At 42.7% G+C, this 20,326-nt stretch overlaps 1 protein-coding gene across 5 annotated transcripts in view; it reads right to left on the reverse strand.

Moving 5' to 3' along the window:
• HSD11B1 (hydroxysteroid 11-beta dehydrogenase 1) overlaps positions 1–18,792 on the reverse strand; it is a 64,348-nt gene extending 45,556 nt beyond the window's left edge. For 2 of the 5 annotated variants that reach the window (XM_059147077.1, XM_059147073.1), the window contains exon 1: positions 18,651–18,792. The gene's annotated coding sequence lies outside the window, so the exon portion shown is untranslated. Of the gene's footprint in view, positions 1–7,517; positions 7,652–12,962; positions 13,114–18,650 lie in introns of those variants that run through there. The other 3 variants (XM_059147075.1, XM_059147074.1, XM_059147076.1) reach the window with 3 other exon arrangements.
• Positions 18,793–20,326: the final 1,534 nt, after the last annotated feature.

The raw sequence follows: 20,326 nt of genomic DNA on the forward strand, positions 1-20,326 counted from the left end.
AGTCTCACTCTAGGATTTGCTTGCTGCAGATAGCACATGATTGACCTGTTTAATGGTAGTGGTTAAGCTAATTCCACCAGAGATATTTTAAACCATTTGTTCCAGGGCCTTTTTACCCAAATGGATAGCTTGCTATAAACCTTGTATTACCTTTCATTGGTTATTTGTGGGTATAAAGGATTTTCTCTCCTTATTAAGAAGCCAGTCCTGTGCTTATTTTGTATATCCTCATTCCTGGGCTCTGTGAATTTCTTGATCTGAATAGACAGGAGTTACGGGCTTTATTGGAATTAAGACTGGCATAAGAATTCAGTTTGTTGATTTTGTGCTGCCTGCTTAGCTGTATATCTGCTAAATTGTTGCCTTTAGATTCTAAAGTCATATCCTTTTGATGTCCTTTGAGGGGAACTACAGCTCCCTCCTTAGGTAGGCCTACAGTCTCAAGAAGAGTCATAATTTCAGGCCCATATTTGACTGGGGAGTTATGGCTCCGTAATAATCCTCTTTCCTTCCAAATTCCTCCATGGGCCTGTAGGACTAGGAAGACATATTTAGAGTTAGTATAGATATTATTCGAGGCCCTTCGCTAATTGTGAAGCACGAGTGAACACTCCTAACTCTGCTTTTTGGGCAGACGCATATGACGGGAGGGCTTTGGCCTCAAAATTGGGGTTAGACTGACTCATAGTGTACCCAGCATTTCTTATCCCCTTTTCCATGAAACAACTGCCATCAGCAAACCAACTGTCATCGTGTTTTCAATAGGGACTCTTTTAAATCTGGTCTGCTGGAATAAACAAGATCAATAATCTCTGAACAGTCATGTTCTAACATGGGAATGTGATGGTCAGGCCTGGGCACAAGAGTAGCTGGGCTTAAAGTCTGACAAATTTTAAGTATTATTTCAGGTGTATCAAAGAGCATAGCCTGGTATTTAATAAGTCAGCCTCCCATCATCCATTGGTGGTTTTTGGTCTCTAAGACACTCTGGATCTGATGTGGAGTCATCACTGTCAGGGACTGTCCCATAGTGAGGTCTGATGCTTCCTCTACCAGGAGGGCTGTTGTGTGCTTGGCTAAAGCCTCTTTTTGCAATTTTACCTCCATAGAGGTAGTTCCTAGGACAAATATGGCAGAGGGATAAAACCATCAAGAAGCCTTCTTTGTTTTGGGTCTAGTCTTTATAATACCCTAATTACAAGAAATCACTGGGAAGTGGTAGAAGACTTGTCTCAGGAGATAAGGGTATCTCCAAATGCATCCTCCAATCCAATCATAAGGAAAGTGGGGTCATCCATTATCTTCACAAGTCCATAGTTAACCCCATAGGGTGGGTTACACTCTGACTTTTAGGGAACGATATTGTCATTCCAGCCATACAGAATTGGTTAAGGTGTTAGTTGTGTTTTGCAGTTGTTGGGGAGTCAATTCCATTTTCCAGCTGCTCAAATAATCATATGCCCCTGAGCTCCTGTTACTATCCCCACAGAATAACAAGCATGAGGATTGTCTATACATGAGCTATAATGGCAATTTCTCTGAAGTTTACCTCAAGTTGTCTAGTTTCGGCAAACAGCAGTTAAAGACAATCAGAACTAGAATTTAACATCCACAAAGGTGTGTAATTGAAACATAATTCTTTCTCTCTATAATCACTCCTAATTCCAGAGATACCCAAATCAAGACTAATTCGTTTGAAAAGCAAGTCCATTTTTTTTTTTTTTAAGTGGCCTAATTATTTACCTAAGTTCAGCAACAATAGCAACTGGCTGTATAGATTTTTCAAAATCAGCTTTTCTAGAAAGTTTTCATAAGGAACCTAGACCGAACTTTTAGTAGCCTCTCCAGGCCAGAAGCCAAGCCAATTACTTGCCATCAGACACACCTGCAATACCTGTAAATTTGGGTGAATTTCTCTTCTTGTGGTCCCCAAAGTAACCTGAGGTTCATGCACCTGCCAGGGAGTGATATTCTTTACTCACTCGGTGAGGCTGCTTGGAACTCTGTATCAGGCCAACATTTCCAAGGGGTTTTATGGCTCCATGTTTCATAAAGTCAACCTCAATTTCTCAAAGCTGTTTGGTCATATCTGAGTCTATGCATGTCTCTCAAATATGACATTCCAGTCAAAGTCTTGGTAAAATAACCAGCGTTTCCAATGGTGTCCTTTTACAAGGAGAACAGATTCTTATTGAACTTATGCAAATGAGTATGATTGCCACAGAAGAAAGAATACTTACTGAGACTTTTTGAATTTCAGAGGGTTCAGATAGAAAGAAAAGTTAAATGCCTCAGTTTGTTCACAAAGGAGTATTTTATTGTATTTTTCTAAGTCATAGATATCTTAAGAGAAATTTTCCTTAATCTAGAAGAAAATTAGAGAACCAGCAATATTTTAAACAAGAGTCCAAAAACTATAATCATACTTCTCAATTCATTGAGTCCCATCTTACTGATTCTTATTTAGTTTGAATGTAGCTTTTTAGTTCTGGAAATTCTTACCCATTTCAGCTTTATGATCTTAAAGATATCAAATACTCTGTTTGTCCTAAAAATCTTTTTTATGAATCTCCTTGAAGATGAAACATGTTTTACAAGAGCATCAGAACACTTACAAATGACAAAAACTCAGAAATGAACATTGTTAATGAAATGATTTTGATGAGGAATAGAAGCCTGGCTGAAGACAAACCAACCCTCCTGCAACTCCCCCTCCCCCCCCCCTTGGAACATGTGTGACATTCTTCCAGGGACCTCCCAACTATCTTAATGTTAATACCTTGCTAGAGGGGAAAACCACCTTAGACTTGACAATGCCAGGGCCTCAGAAATCTTGTAAGTTAGTCCTTTAAGCATATGAAAGTCTTTTGAAACCTCCCTTTTCCTTACTTCCCCCAAATCCCCAAATATATAACCACCACTCCTCAAGACCCCTGTGCAGCAGCTTCTACTGCCACGGGTACTGTCTCTGTGCTTTAATGAAACCACCATTTTGCACCAAAGATGTCTCAAGAATTCTTTCTTGGTGGTTGCCTCCAGACGGCACCCCACAGAACTTCACCTAGATTCCAAAATCCCATCAATATGAGTTCATTAGGATGCAATTGACAAGCAAATACACTTATTTCTGTGATAGAGAACACTTCAGTAATCAGAATATCAAGTGATGACCTTATATTAGAATGTAACACACCAAATAAATAAGCCTAATTAGTCAGAGAGATTTTGTTTATGATTTAAATCTTGGGAAAGTTCATTAAAGCCTTAGAAAGTCTTAGGCACATGCCTAAATAGGATTATAGATCACCAAAGACCAGAAAAAGACAAAACAGAGCTACTGGTTTTTCCTTCAAAGAGAAAACATCTTTGTTCACATTTCCTCATCAAGAGCAGATCAACAATCCAAGAAAACTTGTCTTTTTAACAGAGAGAAAGCAGAATTCCAATTTTATACCTGTATATTTTTTAAAGCATTTATGTATTTATTTCATATATAGAGAGAGAGCTTGAAAGCATGGGAAGGAGGGGGAAAGAACCCCAAGCGGATTCCACTCTGAGTGTGGAGCCTGACAGGGAGCGCAGTCCCACCGCCCCAAGACCATGACCACCTGAGCCGAAACCAAGAGTCCAACGCTTAACTGACTTAGTTAGCCACCTCAGCACTCCACCAGTGTATTTTAAAAATCCATTTATGTCAACCTCAGTTCATCCTGACTACATTTAAATTTCCTTTCCAAGGATTTCCCTTCACAAACCTTCTACAACTTTCCTTTGCATTCAGATTTTTTCCCAATTGATTCTTCTCAAATTAGTCTCAGTTAGGGGGCCTGGGTGGCTCAGTCAGTTAAGCATCTGCCTTCGGCTCAGGTCATGATCCCGCAGTCCTGGAATCGAGTCCCGCATTGGGCTCCCTGCTCAGCAGGGAGGGTGCTTCTCTCTTTCTCTCTGCCTGATGCTCCCTGTGCTTGTTCTCTCTCTCTCTCTCTCTTTTGTTAACTCTTTCTTTCTTTCTATCTCTCTCTCCCTGTCAAATAAATAAATAAAACCTTAAAAAAAAGTCTCAGGACAAAATTACCTTATTTTACCTTCCACAAAAATATATTCCCATTTCTTAGATCATTCTTATACATACAGAATTGCTTCCCTTATTTCCATCAGTCTTAATTACATTTAGCCGAATTTTAACCCTTAGAAACCTTAGTCTCCAGTGAAAACTAAATAGTAATAAATTGTGAACTGTCACACCAGAATTCTTTAGATGGCAAATTTACAGAAACATTTAAGCACAAAGCAGATTTTCCAACAGACCCAAATATCCTTAGTTTCTCTGCAATAAGAAGTCAAAAGCAGATAAACCTTATGCTTAGTAATCAACACTTTAGCACTTTATTCCATTTGGAAAATACCTAGATGTCCAGTGACTCCAATCCCAATTTAACAACCAAACAAAACTTTAAACTCAGGTTACCAAACATTTCGAATGCTATCATAACAATTACCCATGAAAACTTTGAGACGGACAAAACTAGCTATCGTCTTAAGTCATCTTTTTTGCTAACATATGGCAACAGAGAAAACATGAGTTTGACTTTTAATAAACCTTGGTAGAATCAAAGTTTTGTACTTGGTGCCAAGAATGCTAAAGACCTATCTATCTTAAGCCAACAAATTTAAATTAGTTTAAATATCAAATTATGTTCCGCCTGGGTCCACTTAAAAGCCAATCAATTTGTTCCCCATTGTCATTTTTACCTGCGGCACCGTGGGGCAATCTGAAGTGGGTGGTGTTAAGTCCGGGGGTGCTCTTCACTCCATGACAGCGAGGGGAGGAGGAGGAGCCAACGGCACCAGAGGCACTGACAATGGTATAGGAACCAGTTATACAGGCCCTACCCAAGGTGCTGCAGAAATAGGAGGAGGGGGAGGGAAAGGTAGGAGGCCAGGAGCTGCCAGAAGGCAGAGAAAAAGGGTTCCTTGTTCTAAACCTCATTAGTTCACAGATGAGCAGAAATCATGTTACGGGTATTGTTTGTTTGTTTGTTTTCCCCACCAAAGCAGAAATATCTAGTTGATGTTGGGGTAAAAAAGACAGGGCACTTCCCCGAAACAAAGGGAGTTTTGGCAGCTGCTTGGGAATATTCCTTAAAGTTCCCATCCCGAGGTACACTAACCACAGTTGGCTCCAATTGTAGCCATTAACCTGGGAAACGGATGAGGGAGAGGCTCCCACATGTATTAGGAGGAGAAATGGTGATAGAGGGTCAGTGTCCCTTTCATCAGGGGTGGCTGGTTTCCTCCAGCAACCTGGGTTCTGGCAGGAGGAGACCTATTTAGATAATTATCACCCAGGATCTCAAGAGGGAGTTTACTGGCCTGTTTACTGACTAAACATGTTCTGGAAGAGGCTGTTAAATCCAGGTCCTGATTTAGAGCCATGAAGTCTTGTACCTAGGATATCTCTGTCCATTGCCCTGTATCCTGCAGAAGAGATCTTACTGATCCTACTGAGGCCATGCAGTGTTACAGGAGATCTGTCCTTTCTTAAATTTTGCAATCGGAATTGTGGGTTAAAAGGCATTAAACCCACTGAATTTATAGTGGGTTAAAAGGTATTAAAAGACACTAAAAGGGAGAGTCCTTGGGAACTGAAGAAGAGAGAAGGTCCATTACCAAGAAAATCCACCCCACCGCCCCACTCTCAGGTGGCAACCCATGCAGGATACGTCAGAGTTTCCAGGTGTCAATGTGACCTGTGGTGCCCCTCAAATGAAATCACTATGATCACTGCCTTGCCATTAAAGGCCCCACAGGAGGGAGGCTAGCAGCCCCCAGCTTCCCCATTGCATTCTAGACTGCAAATGGGTGCCAGGTATGGATGAAGAGACTGTGCCTTGCCTTGCCATGAAGAACCCATCGTTTTTAACCCATAGAAAACATTAGAAAAGTTTTACAAGGGGAAATTACCCAAATAACCTAAGTAGTTAATAGAGGACATTGATGGAAAATAGTAAAGATGGAAATTCATGATGGTGTAAGGGACATTCTAACATGTAGACTTTTACAACCAACTTCCCTAGGAAATGGTCCCTGTTTGGGTTTTAATTCAATTAGGTATGGTTTTGGCCAGCTCTGAGTGGAGGTCTCCCAGCCAGAAGTGACTAGACCAGAGATGTGGAGGGGATCACATTGGACCAAAGAGGAGGAACTTCACATGGGAGTCCTAAAGATTGGCAGCCATCCTGGTGACTTAGGTGGCCATCTTGTGCCCAAGACAGACAGCTTTGAATAAGGACATGCGTAAAGAGAGGGCATCAAGTTTCTGGGTCTCATTTCAATTCTGACCACGGTTCTAAGTTCCAGCCAAAAGGCAGGCTTTCTCCTCCCCGTAGAGTAGCCACTGGAGGACTAGAGGATTGGAGGGTTGTAGCATGAACAATGGACATGAAAGTGTTCCAATAAGACCATACTCCTTAAAAAGGCCTTGAAATTAAAGTAAAGAAAGAGAAGAGAAAGTACTCACCAAGTTTGCACCGAAGCTCAGAGTCCAAATGAGCAGACTCAAGCCACATGTTTGGACACCAAAATGATGTTGAAATGTTGGGGTTCAGAACAAATGGTCAAGGAAGAATTCTTGAGAATGTCTTTAGGGCAAAAAGCCCTATTGAAGCACAGGGCAGAACCCACGGGCAGAAAGAGTTGCTCTGGAGTCATGAGGAAGTGGCTAATTCTGTACTTTTAAGTTGGGAGTGGGTTAGGGACAGCACAAACCTCCAAGGTAGTTTGCAAACAAGGTTTCCAGGATCCTGAGTGAGCTAGCTATTGTTTGGAAAAGGTCACTTATTACTGTTTAGTAAAAACTCAGTTATGAGACCTTTCAGAGGTATATTGGTGGGCCATATGCTTGGAGATGATTGTTAACAAGTACCTTGGGGGGTAGAGATAAAGGAAGTTTCCAAAGGAATTTCTGTATGTTTAAAGTAGACTCATAGGATCCTGGGGCATCAGGCTAAGATTTCCTTTTGCCCTTAGCAAAGTGTCAACATTGAGGCATCTGAGCTCCCAGAGGAAGGTCACTCTGCCTGTTTCAAGGACTCGTCAATGGGTTGTAAGTAAGTAGAAAATAAATTTAATTTTTCTTATGCCTTCACTTCCTACATCATTTTAGAACCACACAAATACTTAGGAGGGATGTGCCACAAGGCTGGGGACTGTGTGCTGTTTTACTGTGTATGCATTGCAGGGAAATTAGTGGGCAACCCAGTGTCAACCTAACACATTCCATGACCAAAGACACAAAGGACACAGACAAAGGAAAACAAAAACCATCTCTGGAAAGAAATGGATCAGTAACCAACGAGTTGTCTTAGCATAGTTAACCAGAGTTGCTAGACTCAAGGAACTAGTTCCACGAATATTTTGTCTGCTAATCTAAATTTAGATAGAGGGAAAAAGGACTCTCATGCCACTGAACTCTGCCGATAGAGATTCTGGGAGACTGACATGGTAAGAAATCTTACCTTCTGCCAGCTGTATGTCAGATGTCCCAGGATCTTTGAGCAGTATCCAATGAGTTAAAGTATCCCGCTGACTATGTCAACTGTTGGGGAGTGAGAATATCCTCTCCCCTTCAAGGTCCTGAAAGACCCCTCCCCTAGAAGATAGATAGGATAACTAACCGCTTGTTTGCTTTTCTGTGAACCGCTGGCTTTTAGGTGTAAATTAGGTTATTAATTGCTCTTTTGCCCTTCTGTAACTGCTTGGCTTATAGAAATAATAGAAGACGCCATGATGGCGTTCCTACCTTCCCCCTTCTTGTTCCCCTTTCCCACCTCTCTCCTCCCGCGCGCGGGCCCTCAGAACCAATCAGCTTGTTCCCCCTTCCCGCCTCTCTCTTCATGCGCGCGCGGGTCCCCAAAGCCAATCAGCAAACTCCACTAAGGCCTTTTTCAAAAGTTCTGTCAACCAATCAGTTGCGCCCCACCCAAAACTTGTTTGTACCTGTCTATAAAAACCCGGCACCACCCCAGCCGGGTGTGCTCAGCTAGCAGGAGCTGCTGACCACCCGCAGGCGCCTGCGTAGCAATAAAGAACCTCTTGCTGATTGCATCCAGTGGCAGTGTTGGATTCTTGGGTAAGGGGATCCGCGGGTCTTTCAGTCCTTCTGCTGGACTAAGAATCAAAGTGGCTTGAGACAGATTAACAGGAGAAAATCAAATTTACTTTCAGACATACAGTGAATCCACACAGACAGAAAATTCCAAAGACAGTGCGGCAACATGAGACTTACAAGAGCTAAGGAGAAGGGTAGAGTTCTGAAGAAACAAAGGGGAGAAAGACCATTAGCAGGAAGGTGAAAGGAGAGATTTGGAAAACAAGGATTGCCCTGTTATGCAGATAAGGTAAAGAGGACTCTCCTTTCTAGCTCTCTTCCTGGTACAAGAAGGCAGTTGGGGGGAGCTAAAGAGCGTTTCCTGAATGTGCTGGGTTTGGATTGCTTTTAACTCAAAATAAGATTCATGCCAAGGTAGCCTATCTTAGATTGGCCTCCCCAGGGTGTAACGAAGGAAACAGGCTGTTCCACGTGGGGGACGGGCAAGTAGGCAGGGCCTTAGAGGCAAGGTTAACCTTGATCCATATTGAAACAAGAGCAGGAAAGAAATGAAGAAGGGTAAGAGTGAGCACTGAGTTGGGTTCCAGGAGTGTGTGTGGGAGAGGGGAGGGCTGGCTTATAGAACATTCCATGCCGAGGAAGCTGTGTGAGAAAATAGAAGGAGGTGTGAAAGAGACTGGCATGTTTGGGAAACTGCAAACAATTCCATATGGCAGGATCACTGAATTTAAGGGGTGGGTTACATGGTTAGTAATCTGCTTAGAGAAGTAAGCCGGAATCGCATCTTTAAGGGCCTGGTATATCCAAGGCTGCAATCTGCAGTTGTGGCCATTCACTTCCAGACTTGGAACCTCTGCCCCCTGAGGTCTCCAGCCCTATTCCACAACTCTGCCTGTTTTGACCTTTTGTCTTCCCTCTTGCCATGTGTCAGAAATTCTGGGTCTCTGGTACTCCGCAGGCTCATCAATCCAGCCTCACTCCCTCCATCAACATTTCATTCCTTCTGTTATGCTATGCCCGAGCCTCTGGAGGCTTTTGACCTCTTGGAGCTAAGCTTAACAGTGTTACTGGGCTCTCTTTCCTGTCCCAAAGCATCTTCTTCCCTTGGATTCTGTCCATTTATATTCTCTGGGCTTTTTTCCCTACTCTCTGGTTGCTTCTTCTCAGTGTTCTTTGTAGGTTTCCTTCCCTTTAGGATTCCTTGGATGTTGGAGTTGGCCCTGATTCTGTTCTCACTCCTTTCTTCTTTCTCTTCCCTATGGGATTTCCCTCACTCCAATGGCTCCAGTTACTATTTTTGTGTTGGTGAATCTTAAAAATCTCTATCTCCGGTGCAGCATTGTGTCAGGTGGTGTAACCATTTGCTTGCTCAACCTCACCTTTTTAATGCCTTTTTTAAAAAAATTTTTTTATGGTAGACATCTGTTGCATTGTTTATTTTATTTTATTTTTTTACAATACCCATTCAATTTTTAAAATTTAGTTTATTTTTTAAAATTTCTTTTCAGTGTTCCAGAATTCATTTTTTATGCACCACACCCAGTGCTCCATGCAATACATGCCCTCCTTAATACCCACCATCAGGCTCACCCAACCCCCCAACCTACACCCTCCCAAACCCTCAGTTTGTTTCTGAGAGTCCACAGTCTCTCATGGTTAGTCTCCCCCTCCAATTTCCCCCAAGTCACTTCTCTCCATCTCCTTATGCTCCACAAATGAGTGAAACCATATGATAATTGACTCTCTCTGCTTGACTTATTTCACTCAGCATAATCTGTTTCAGTCTCTCATCCATGTTGATAAAAAAGTTGGGTATTCATCCTTTCTGATGGAGACATAATACTCCATTTATACTGGACCAAAGTCCAGTATATATGGACCACAACTTCTTTATCCATTTGTCCGTTGAAGGGCATCTTGGTTCTTTCCACAGTTTGGTGACTGTGGCCATTGCTGCTATGAACATTGGGATACAGATGGCCCTTCTTTTCACTACATCTGTATCTTTGCAGTAAATACTCAATAGTGCAATAGCAGGGTCCTAGGGAAGCTCCTCCTAAACTTAACCTTAAACTCAACATGCTGAAACTAACCTGATTTTTTTTAAACAGCTTTTTTGAAGTACAATTTATATACCAGAAAATTTTGTGGTAAGTGTCCGATTCAATAGCTTTTAATAAATTTACAAAGTTGGGAAACCATTCCACAAGAGAATTTCAGGACATTTTCCTCACCCCCAAAAGATCTCTTACCCATTTCCAAATATTCCCCGTTCCCATCCCCAGCCCCAGGCAGCCAATAATCTACTTTCTGTCTTGCGTATTAGTGGAATCATTAATACATGATCTTTTGTGTCCGACTTCTTTGACTGTAGCCTAATGCTTTTGAGCTTCACCCATATCGCAGCATGTATTGGGACTTTGTTCCTTTCCATTGCCAAATCATAATTCATTGTATGGATATATACCATATTTTGTTTACCCATTCACCAATACACACATTTGGAATTTCCACTTTTTGGCTATTATGAACAGTGTTGCTATTTGCTATGAACAGTGTTGCTATCCACACAATGTGTGGACAGCCTTTGTCTACATGTTTTTATCTCTTGGGTTATATATAGGAGTGCATTGCTAGGTCATATGGAACATTTATGTTTAACTTTTTAAAGAAATAGCCCAAGTGTTTCTGTTAAGAAACAGCCAAACTGTTCTCCAAGTGACCTTGCTATTTTTACTCATCACCTCCTAGGGATTTCTATTTCAATTAATGGCTACACCATTCATCCAATGAATACTCCAGAACCTTGGAACTCCTTTTTTATTCCTCCTTCTCCTTATCCCCAAATTCCATTACTCATCAAGTCTAGTCAATTCTACTTCCCAATTCTATCTCTAGACCCATCGCCTAATCTTTGCCTTCGCTATGACTGTCCTAACTCACGCCACTGTTATTTTCTGTTTTAGGAATCTCCTCATTCTTCTGCCTGTCTCACCTTCTATAATCCAATCATTAAAAAAAAAAAAAAAAAAGGCTGTGAAACATTTGATATGTGCAAAAAAATCTGAACCATTATAAATAATTTATAAAGCATAACAATAGGGTGAAAGCCTTATGGGTCTCCTACCATCCAGCATAACCATTGCTAACACTTTACCATTGCCAGCACTGCAGATGTGCCCCATGAGCTCTACTCCACCCAGTTATTCTTCAGTGGCTCCTTATTGTTCTTAGGATAAAGTCCAGACTTGCTATTTTAGCTTTGTAAGTTTTTCATAAGTTTTGAAATCCTTTCCCAGGGACTAATTATCTACCCACCCCATTCTTTTCTTTCAGATTCTACCATTCAAAATCATCTTCCCTGTCCTCCCTTGGACCACTCGGCATTTTTCATGTCACAGCTCCCATCACTTGGCATTCACAGTTGTTCGTTTGTCTGTTTTTCCCAACACCTTGCTCTGGGACGCAGAGGCCTGGTCTGTCTTGCCATTGTATCGCCAAGGTTTTGCATGGTGCTTGGCACACAGTAGGTACTCAGAGAGCATTTTTTGAGTATTTAAAGGAAAGTGATTTCCATACATCCAGATAATGATGGCTGGTAGATATTTGGAGCTCAAGAGAAAGGTCTAGGCTAGAGATACCGATTTGGGAGAATTAACTCTTGTCAGTAAAATTAAAACTGTAGGAATCAATGAGACTGCCAGGGACAGGGTGAAGGGTACAAAGTGGGGATAGTACACTAACATTTATGGTTCAGGCAGAAGGGGAGAGCCAGCGAAGGAGGGCAAGAAGGATCAGGAAGCAGGATGACTTGAGAAAACAGGTAGTCTGTGGGGGAAGAGAATCTCAATGAGATGGGAGAAGCACAGCTTTGAAGTTTTGGAAGGTCGAGGAGGATGATAAAGTGCCAAGGATAGGTTGGGTCCTGCATACAGGAGTCCCTAGAGACTGTGTCAGAAGGTTCTGGGGAGCTAAAGCCAGAATGCTATGGGGTAGAGAATAAAGCACATGAAGAGCAATGAGTTAAGCTTCCATTCAAATGTTTTTGAGCAACTTTTCTGTGCCAGATCCTGTGCTAGGCTGAGTGTATGTTCAGCTCCTGAGAAAAATCCAAGAGTCCACAGACAGGTATGATGTACAGGCTCTGGAAGAGGGGACTCCAGAGGGTACAGAGAGCGTGGATATTGAACACTTTGTCTTCTACTTCCAAATTCAGGGAGCTCCTCAGCCTAAGGTGTTCCTTTCCTTTGAGTTTTGGGAGGCAGATGGATGTGCAGCTCCCGTTCATCCATATCTCTTGGCCGAGCTGGAGGAAGGAGGAGAGGAAAAACTCCTTAAGGACTCCTTTTCCTTGGGCTTGACTACAGTATGTACCTCTCACTGTCATTTCTGCCTCGTCCAGCTCCCTCCTGATCTTTATATATTCACACACGTAAGGCAAGAAAGTCTTTCCCCCGTTGGTTGACTTTTCCATTGCCGATCTGACCCAGAGGGTTCAGGAAGTTCTGGAAGGGCTTGGAAACCACCCCAGGGGAAACATGACCTCATAGGAATGGAATGAGTTTTTAGGTTTGGGAAACTAAGCGATTTAACAGGCTTCTGCCAGCAGAGGGAGCCCCAGGGCTGGGAGAGAAAGATCCGACCGCAGGGTTTAAAATGCGATGGGGGCTCGTTTCGGGCGATGTTTTTAGCAGTCCAGAGGTATTTATGGGTTAAGTTCAGATAACGGGATGAAAGAGAGAGGGAGGGAGAAGGATAGCTTCATAATACATTGACATGTACACAGAAGCGCGCGCGCACACACAGACACATCACATTTCCCGCCCCCTGACCCCTCCCTAGACGCACTCACAATTTCGGCTTCCAGTCCAGTGGTTGCTGCACCTTTGCTGTGCAACTGAATCATCTGGGGGAACTAGGGGCAGGTTTCCAGGCCCCCTCAAGGCCGGTGGAATCAGAACCGGCAAGGGCAGGACCTAGGCATCTGTATTTTTACAAAGCTCCTCAGGCGATTCTGAAGTGAATGTGGAGAGACTGGTGAGCTGCTCTGGGTAATTAGGTAAATACTTTAACTATAGCTTGTTCGAGACTTAATTTAATGGCATCAACATGTTGACTGCTAGCTAGAATGGAATCCGAGGGAGACCGTTGTTAGGACTGAGCCATTTTCGCTCTTATTTTCTTTTTTAAATAATTTTTGTTTATTAATATAATACAAGAGGAGGGTTTAAAAAGTCACATGGCACCAAATGGGTTATAATGAATAACAGCGATCCTTGTTCCTCCCTTCCCCGTGCCCTAGTCTCATTCAAAGGCAATCACTGGTTTAAATCTTACTTTTTCCTCCCTCTGGGAATCAACTCCATATTTTTAAACAATATCTTTTCATGGCTGTTTCTTGATTTTGCAATTTTAGAAATTGTGCATTTGATTACCTACTAAGGAATATTAGGACTTTGCTTTTTCTTACAAGGCTCACATGCTCATTTCCTGCCTTTTAGATTCCTAGAACCATAATAGCACAATTTTTAATTAAATCAATAGCCGGTGTTTATATTATTATGATCAATTGTTTACAGCACAGCAGTATAATGTACCGTGATTGCATTTCTTTTTTTCTCTCCCCTTTCCTCCTGGAGTTAATAATCCCCTCATTTTTGTTTTCTTACTGAGTCATCCATATTTTCCAAATGCTCTGATAAGAGCTCTACAACTCAAATAAATTGGTCAATTTCATTGAATAATCTAATTTTTTTCTTTGGAGACATCCCTCCTGGAGCCCCAAGTCATTCTGTTCCAGTATGAACTGGGAGCTTGACAAGCTGTTATCTAGGACTTTCCCTTTGCTGACCACCTGGGAACTCAGCCTTTTTTCTCTCTTGGCTCACTTCCTTATGAATGGTAGAGAAATGTTTTTGACACCTTGGATGCAGGAGTGATATTTCACATTGAACATCTTTATGTGGCATGAATCCATCAGACGTTGGCCAGGTAAACCCCAGTGAGGCAGCTCTGTCTGCTTGTTTAGTTTATATTCCCCTCCACTCAGTTTGTCTGGGTAAGGATTTCAGACTGAAGGTGATTTTCTCTTGGAATTGGAAGACTGGGCTGAACTGCATTTCAGTTTCTAGCTCCAGTATTATTCACTGAGAAGTCCAATTGCTCTCTGGATTCCTAATCCTTGATTTGTGAAGTGTTTTTCTTCTCTTTAGAACTTCAGGGATCCCTTTATTCCTGGGGTTCTAGCATTTCTAATAATGTACTTTGTGGAGAGGCACTTTTTTTTCCTTCCACTCATTGTTTTGGGCACCTAGTGGATCTTTTCAATGTGGAAATTCAAATCTTTCATCATGGGAAATTTTGGAGAAATTATCTTTTTATTAATGTATTCCCCTCCACCTTCTCTTGTTCTCTTCTTGGAATTCTTATTAGAAGATGTCAGGGAACTTGGACTTACCCCGTAGGGTTTTATTCTTGTCCCTTCATCTCCCTTTTGGTCCTACTTTCCAGGAGATTCTGTCAATTCTATCTTCCAGTGCTTCATTTTAATTTTGAAATTTCTAGTTGTATTTTTATTTTAAAAAACTCTTTCTTGGGGCGCCCAGGTGGCTCAGTGGGTTAAGCCTCTCCCTTCAGCTTGGGTTGTGATCTCAGGGTCCTGGGATCAAGCCTTGGCGTCCGCATTGGGCTCTCTGCTTCAGTGGGGGAGGCTGCTTCTGCCTCTCTCTCTCTGCCTGCCTCTCTGTTTACTTGTGATCTGTCAAATAAATAAATAAAATCTTAAAAAAAAAAAAAAAAAAGCTCTTTCTTGGGATGCCTGGATGACATAGTTGGTTCAAGTGTCTGCCTCTTGTTTTGAGCTCAGGTTGTGCTCTCAGGATTGTGGGATCAAGCCCAGCATAGGGCTGGCTCCCCACTCAGCACAGAGTTTGTTTGTGATGTTCTCCCTCTCTTCTCTACTCCTCCCCTCCCACTCTCTCTTAAATAAATAACTGAATCTTTAAAAAAAAAAAAAGCTCTTTCTTGTTCTCCAGTAATTTTTTTTTTTTTTTTTTTTTTTTGGAACAGTGGCTTCCTGATCTTTATGCATGGTTGCCCTGTCTTCTTTTACCTCTGGGAAAATTTTAATGTTGTGTTGGCTTTTGTTGTTAATGATTTCCTCTGCTCTCTGGATTACTTTGTTGGAGTCTCCATCTTCAATGCCAGAAACTTTCATTCCATGCTTAGAGCCCGTTCCTTGGCTGTTGGAAGCTTTGGGTGTGAGGGCAGGGCTTGTCAATTGCTGGATTCTGCCGGAGGGTAATCCAGAGAGTGCTTGGCAGTGTCATTGAGGGACCCCCAAATGGCAGTGTCTGTGGTCTTCTTTCTACAGGGCACTTTCTACAAGGAGGCATCTTGGATTCTTCTGCCCTAGTGCAGGCTTGAGTAGGATGAAGGATAAACTGCGCTGTTCCTGGTCCGGGAGCTGAGCCAGGACAAGGGGCTGGGGAATCTCATCTTTCAGAACTGAATCTTTCTCTAATCCCTCTGTTTCTCCCTCTGTGCCTACCCCACCCCGTGCTGTGCCCGGTGTCCCTGAGCCTGGTGCCTCTTTGACCAGTATTTCCAGAAAATCGATTTCCCTTTTTCACTGGGGGGCAAGAGAGGGACTCTGGAGTGTCTCCTATTTCCCCTACTCCCCACCCCCATCTCTGGGGCTGTGTGCTGAGATGCCTGATAGCCTGATCCCTGACACTCTCCTGCACTCTTTGGCCTCTCCTGGGCTTCCCATCATGGGCCCTTGGGCTTCAGCAGTCTCTTTGCATAGCAGTGTCAGCTTTGCATAGTCACTTATCACTCATCCATCCACTTTTCATCTTCCAAACAGTGTTGACATCTCTCATCTGCCGTTGTTTCTATTCCAGTTCTCCTTGTCCTTGTGGTTTATAGCATGTAAATTCTTCTACTGTGCTCAGTGCATTTTATCAGGAAGCAGAAATTAATGTTTGTTCAACCGCCACATTTAATCCTAAATAGCTTTTTTGAGTAGCTGGTCAGGCTTGACATGATGGGAAGCTTATAATAGTCACATCTGTTTCCCCCGAGTTATTCGAGACTCAGGCACATGGAAATGAAATGTTCATTAAATCATTTTAATGGAAGAAAACGAGGGGAAATATTTCATTTGTTCATTCATCCCTTTCACCCCCCCAAACATTTAACGAGTACGAGCATATGCCCAGACTGTGCTAGGTGCCAGAAAATAAAATCTGAGCAATATTTGGTATCTTCCTTCAAAGAAATTATAATTAATTATAGGGAAGGTAGGCAGGTAAGTCAAAGCTCACAATAACATAATAATAATATGCTATCATAGGGGTGTTTGCAAAGGGTGCTGTAGGAATACAGAGTAGGGTGTCCAAATCAGTCCAGATGCTGGGAAAGGCTCCTGGGAGGAGGTGGCCCTGAAGCTAAGTTTTGAAGGAGAAATACAACTAACCGAGATGAGGAAGATGGGCAAAGGGCAACCCCAATAGAGGGGACTGTGTGTGTTCAGGCAAGGAGTCTAGAAATAGCATGACATGGCAGAGGAACCTCAAGTAGGTTGAAATGGCTGGAGAAGGGTCCCTGCTGGGGAGTGGCCCAAGTAAGAGCCTAACGGTCACTGACTATAAATATCTACATTAGTCCAGAGCGTGAGCCTGGGCCGACTGATGAGAGATACAGAAATAATAATATCCTATTCCCTCTGTGAATTTGAGCCAATTTTAAAAATGTTATTTGTAAAATGAGGATACTCATTTAATGACATTACATAAAGAAATGACACAAAATGCTGGGTCCGTGGCAGGAATTTAAAATATTCTAGTTGTCTCCTGACAAACCTGCCTTCAATCTTTCCTCTCTCATTCTCTTTCTCTCTCTCTAGTCCCCTAACAGTTATAAAACAGATTCTGGAAAAGCTTAACTCTTAGGAAACTCTTTCCTTCTCTCCCATTCTGCTAGGCAGGGGATTACTTAAGCATCTTTTAACTGAGTATTTTTTTAATCAGCAGATGCGGTGTTTATGAGTTCTTGGGTGTCTGGGGCATCTTCCTGTAAAGTCTGGGTGTCTTTTTAAGGGCCCTAGGGTGAGACCCGGAGAAATGAATTCCAGTCTCCTCTCCACCACTAACATATATGTGACCTTGGGCAAGGCCCTTTCTCTGTCCTGGCTCTGATCCCCTCAGCTGGCAAACAAGAGGAATTAAATTAGATTACCTTTAAGGTTTATTCCAGCTCAGTAATTGGATGCAGGGAGCTTTTGGTTGTACCGATACTAATATAAAGAGTGAGGTAGGATTTTTGGATTTTTACTTTCATATCATCTATTTTTCCTATCATATGATATTTTCATATATCATGAAGAGGGAAAGGCAATTCTTTTCCAGTCTTGGCAAGCAGGCAGAAGTGGGATTCCTCACTTCTTACCTCTCCTACCTTCCCGCCCTTTCAGCTACTGACGGATTTACTCACACAAAGCCCCCAAAGAAATGCTGGCACAAAACAAAACAAAAACACAAAAACCAAAAAAAACCCTTCCAATGTGTCCTTCTGAATTGTTCTGCACTGTTGGGAAAGTTGGGGGAGCTGGGACTCTTAAAAACCAACTGTTGTGAAAACACATCATCATCGTGTACAGTCCCGGTCCAAAGCCCGAGTCCAGCTGTTTTAATCGCCCCAAGTGACTGCATGGGCCAACGACAACCTTCTGGTTGGTCTGGTCGATCCATGGCAAGTGAGGGTTTGGGTAAATCGTGGGGGTGGGGAATGGCATTTCCTGTTCCCCTCGGGTTTCTCTAACTGACCAGAAGGAAGTGCCTTGGAATTCTCCCTGAACAGGCCCTTTTTAAGGCTCAGAGGGTCCGTACCCTGAGCAGTCAGCCTGGACTGGGGGTAAGGTACAGGAGAACAGCACATGCAGAATTTTGATTGACACCTTTCGGCCTCCCTTGGTCTGTTGAACAAGACTTCTTGCGATATAATGGAGCCTTCCTTGAGGCTCCAGGTTTCAATACTAATAATATTGGGGGGTCCGATGACTGGCTGTAGCCTGCATATATCGGCGTTCTCAGCAATTCCCAACACACAGCCTGGTGTTTGTGCTCGGTCATCGGTTGAAAGCCAATTTTTAAAAAAATGCTTACGACCTGCAATCTTTGTACAATTTTAAAAGAACAGGCAGACCTTTTAGAACTATTTTTGCAACTTTTTGTTCCAACTTTACTTTCTGTCCCAAAATGATCAGAATGCTCCCAGTGCCAGTAACAGACATCCCGTTCCATCTGCGTCTTATCATATCTTCCCTCCTACACATTGCAAATCTCATCGGGCATTTTTTTTTTTTTTTTTTTTTTTTTTTTGACCAGCATTGACATTGAAATCTCTCTTCAGCCCAGACCTCCAGTTTATTCCAATAGATGCATTATTTCAATAGCGGTTTTCTGGGGGTCTACTGTGTACTAGGCCCCGGAACAAATAATGATGCTATTATATATAATGTGATTTTAAAAAGTCTTACCTTGAGGTTTCAACCAAATTTGACTTCTTTTAATTGATCTCCTGTTTCCTTTTGCTTCTTTTCTCCCTTTCCCTCCTCCTCTGCTTTCCCTTCTGTTTCATCTCTCTCTTTCCCTGCGGTTTCCCACTCTTTGGGGAGGGGCAGGATTTCCTGCTCCGAAGTTGGTTGGTTTCTGGGAGGAGCCAGAAGACCTGCTTTGGGCCTGGAACCAGCTGGTCTGCCACCTGATACAAGAAGGTGAAACCCAGGCCAAGGAAGAAGGGCCTTCTGCTAGGACAGAGCTTGCGGCTGGGAGGTGCTGAGAGAGGAGCCCTAAAGGGAAGCCAGAGCGGACCAGTGGGTCAGTCCTGGCAAGCAGGCCCAGGGGTTCAGGGCTCTCCAAGGGACAGAGCACCCCAGGCTGGAAGTATTGAAAGGGGTCCTGGTTGCCCTGGAGACTTAGCCATTACTGTTATTACTGTTGTTAGCTCTACACAGGCCAGAGGCACAAAGGCAGAGCCCCTGTCCCACCCTCAGCAAAAGCTCTTTGCTCCAGCTCAGATCCCTGGCTTTGCCTCAGGGGGAGATACTGAAACAAGAACTGGGTTTGAGCACATTCTCCTTCCCCACCGGAGGAGACTTTAGGATCCCGTGTACTCCGTGAGACGTGTGTATCTGCACATTTTTCAATTATGAACTCCTCAGGGAGTCATCTAAGTGACAAAAACAATTACGGTGATCACATCAATAGGAGCAGGGAGTAGACAGTGGAGGGGAAGTCAGGAGCCTGCCGTGAGATCCAGGTGGGGTAGGGGTTCCCAGTCATTCCAGCCTGATTCACACCAATTAATGATGGAAGCTCATTCCTCAGTTTAGAGGTTTCGTTCTTTTGGACTAAGGCATGGACAACAGTGTGCCCATACAATGTTCACTGTCTTTATCCATTTATTTATTCACCATTCAACAGATATTTAATGAGCACTTACTCCATGCCGGGCACTAGGGTAGAAGCTGGGAGTAGAGGGTTAGCCAAGCTAGACATGGGCCCACCCTGAGGACGGGTATAATTGACATGGTCGCACAGTGGTGTCTGAGATCTGGGAACAGAAATTTAGAGGAAGGGCTGGAATTGTTGGGTGCTAATGTCTCCCTTGAAACTGCATCACTGGATAGATTTTGGTTCATCATCTTTCTCTTTCTTAGTCAAATGGGACATTGTTTCTTTCAGCAGTGTTTCTCCTTGCAATAACTAACTGTAAGTATCCCTCTCTAGAGGCTCCCGATTCTTAGAGGATAGACTCAGTCAGTTGTTTTATCTAGAGAACCATAATTCCTATTGATTTCTAGCTTATTTACTTTCTAAGTCCCTGTGAAAATGCTTAGACCCAAATCGGACATTCAGGATTTCAATTATTTTTTCCTCTCATTAAATCTCCTAATTTATATTTGAGCCCATTAAAAGAAAGAAAAGAGAACTGAAAAAGACTAGTCTCCTTTATTTCAACTGTTGGGTCTACTCCAGCATACTCTTTGAAAATTTCCTGAAGTCTGTTTTCATTTTTATTTAATTTATAATTTTGAATCCTCGTCCACCGTCCCTTTGAAAGAAAGGCTTCTGGAATTATCTTTTGTACTGTATTTTCTAGTTTTTCTTGCTCTCTTTAGGCACTTTTTTCTTTCATTTTACATGGCTGAAT

This window comes from Mustela lutreola, chromosome 14 (assembly GCF_030435805.1).
Source record: "Mustela lutreola isolate mMusLut2 chromosome 14, mMusLut2.pri, whole genome shotgun sequence".
NCBI classification, from domain to species: Eukaryota; Metazoa; Chordata; class Mammalia; order Carnivora; family Mustelidae; genus Mustela; species Mustela lutreola.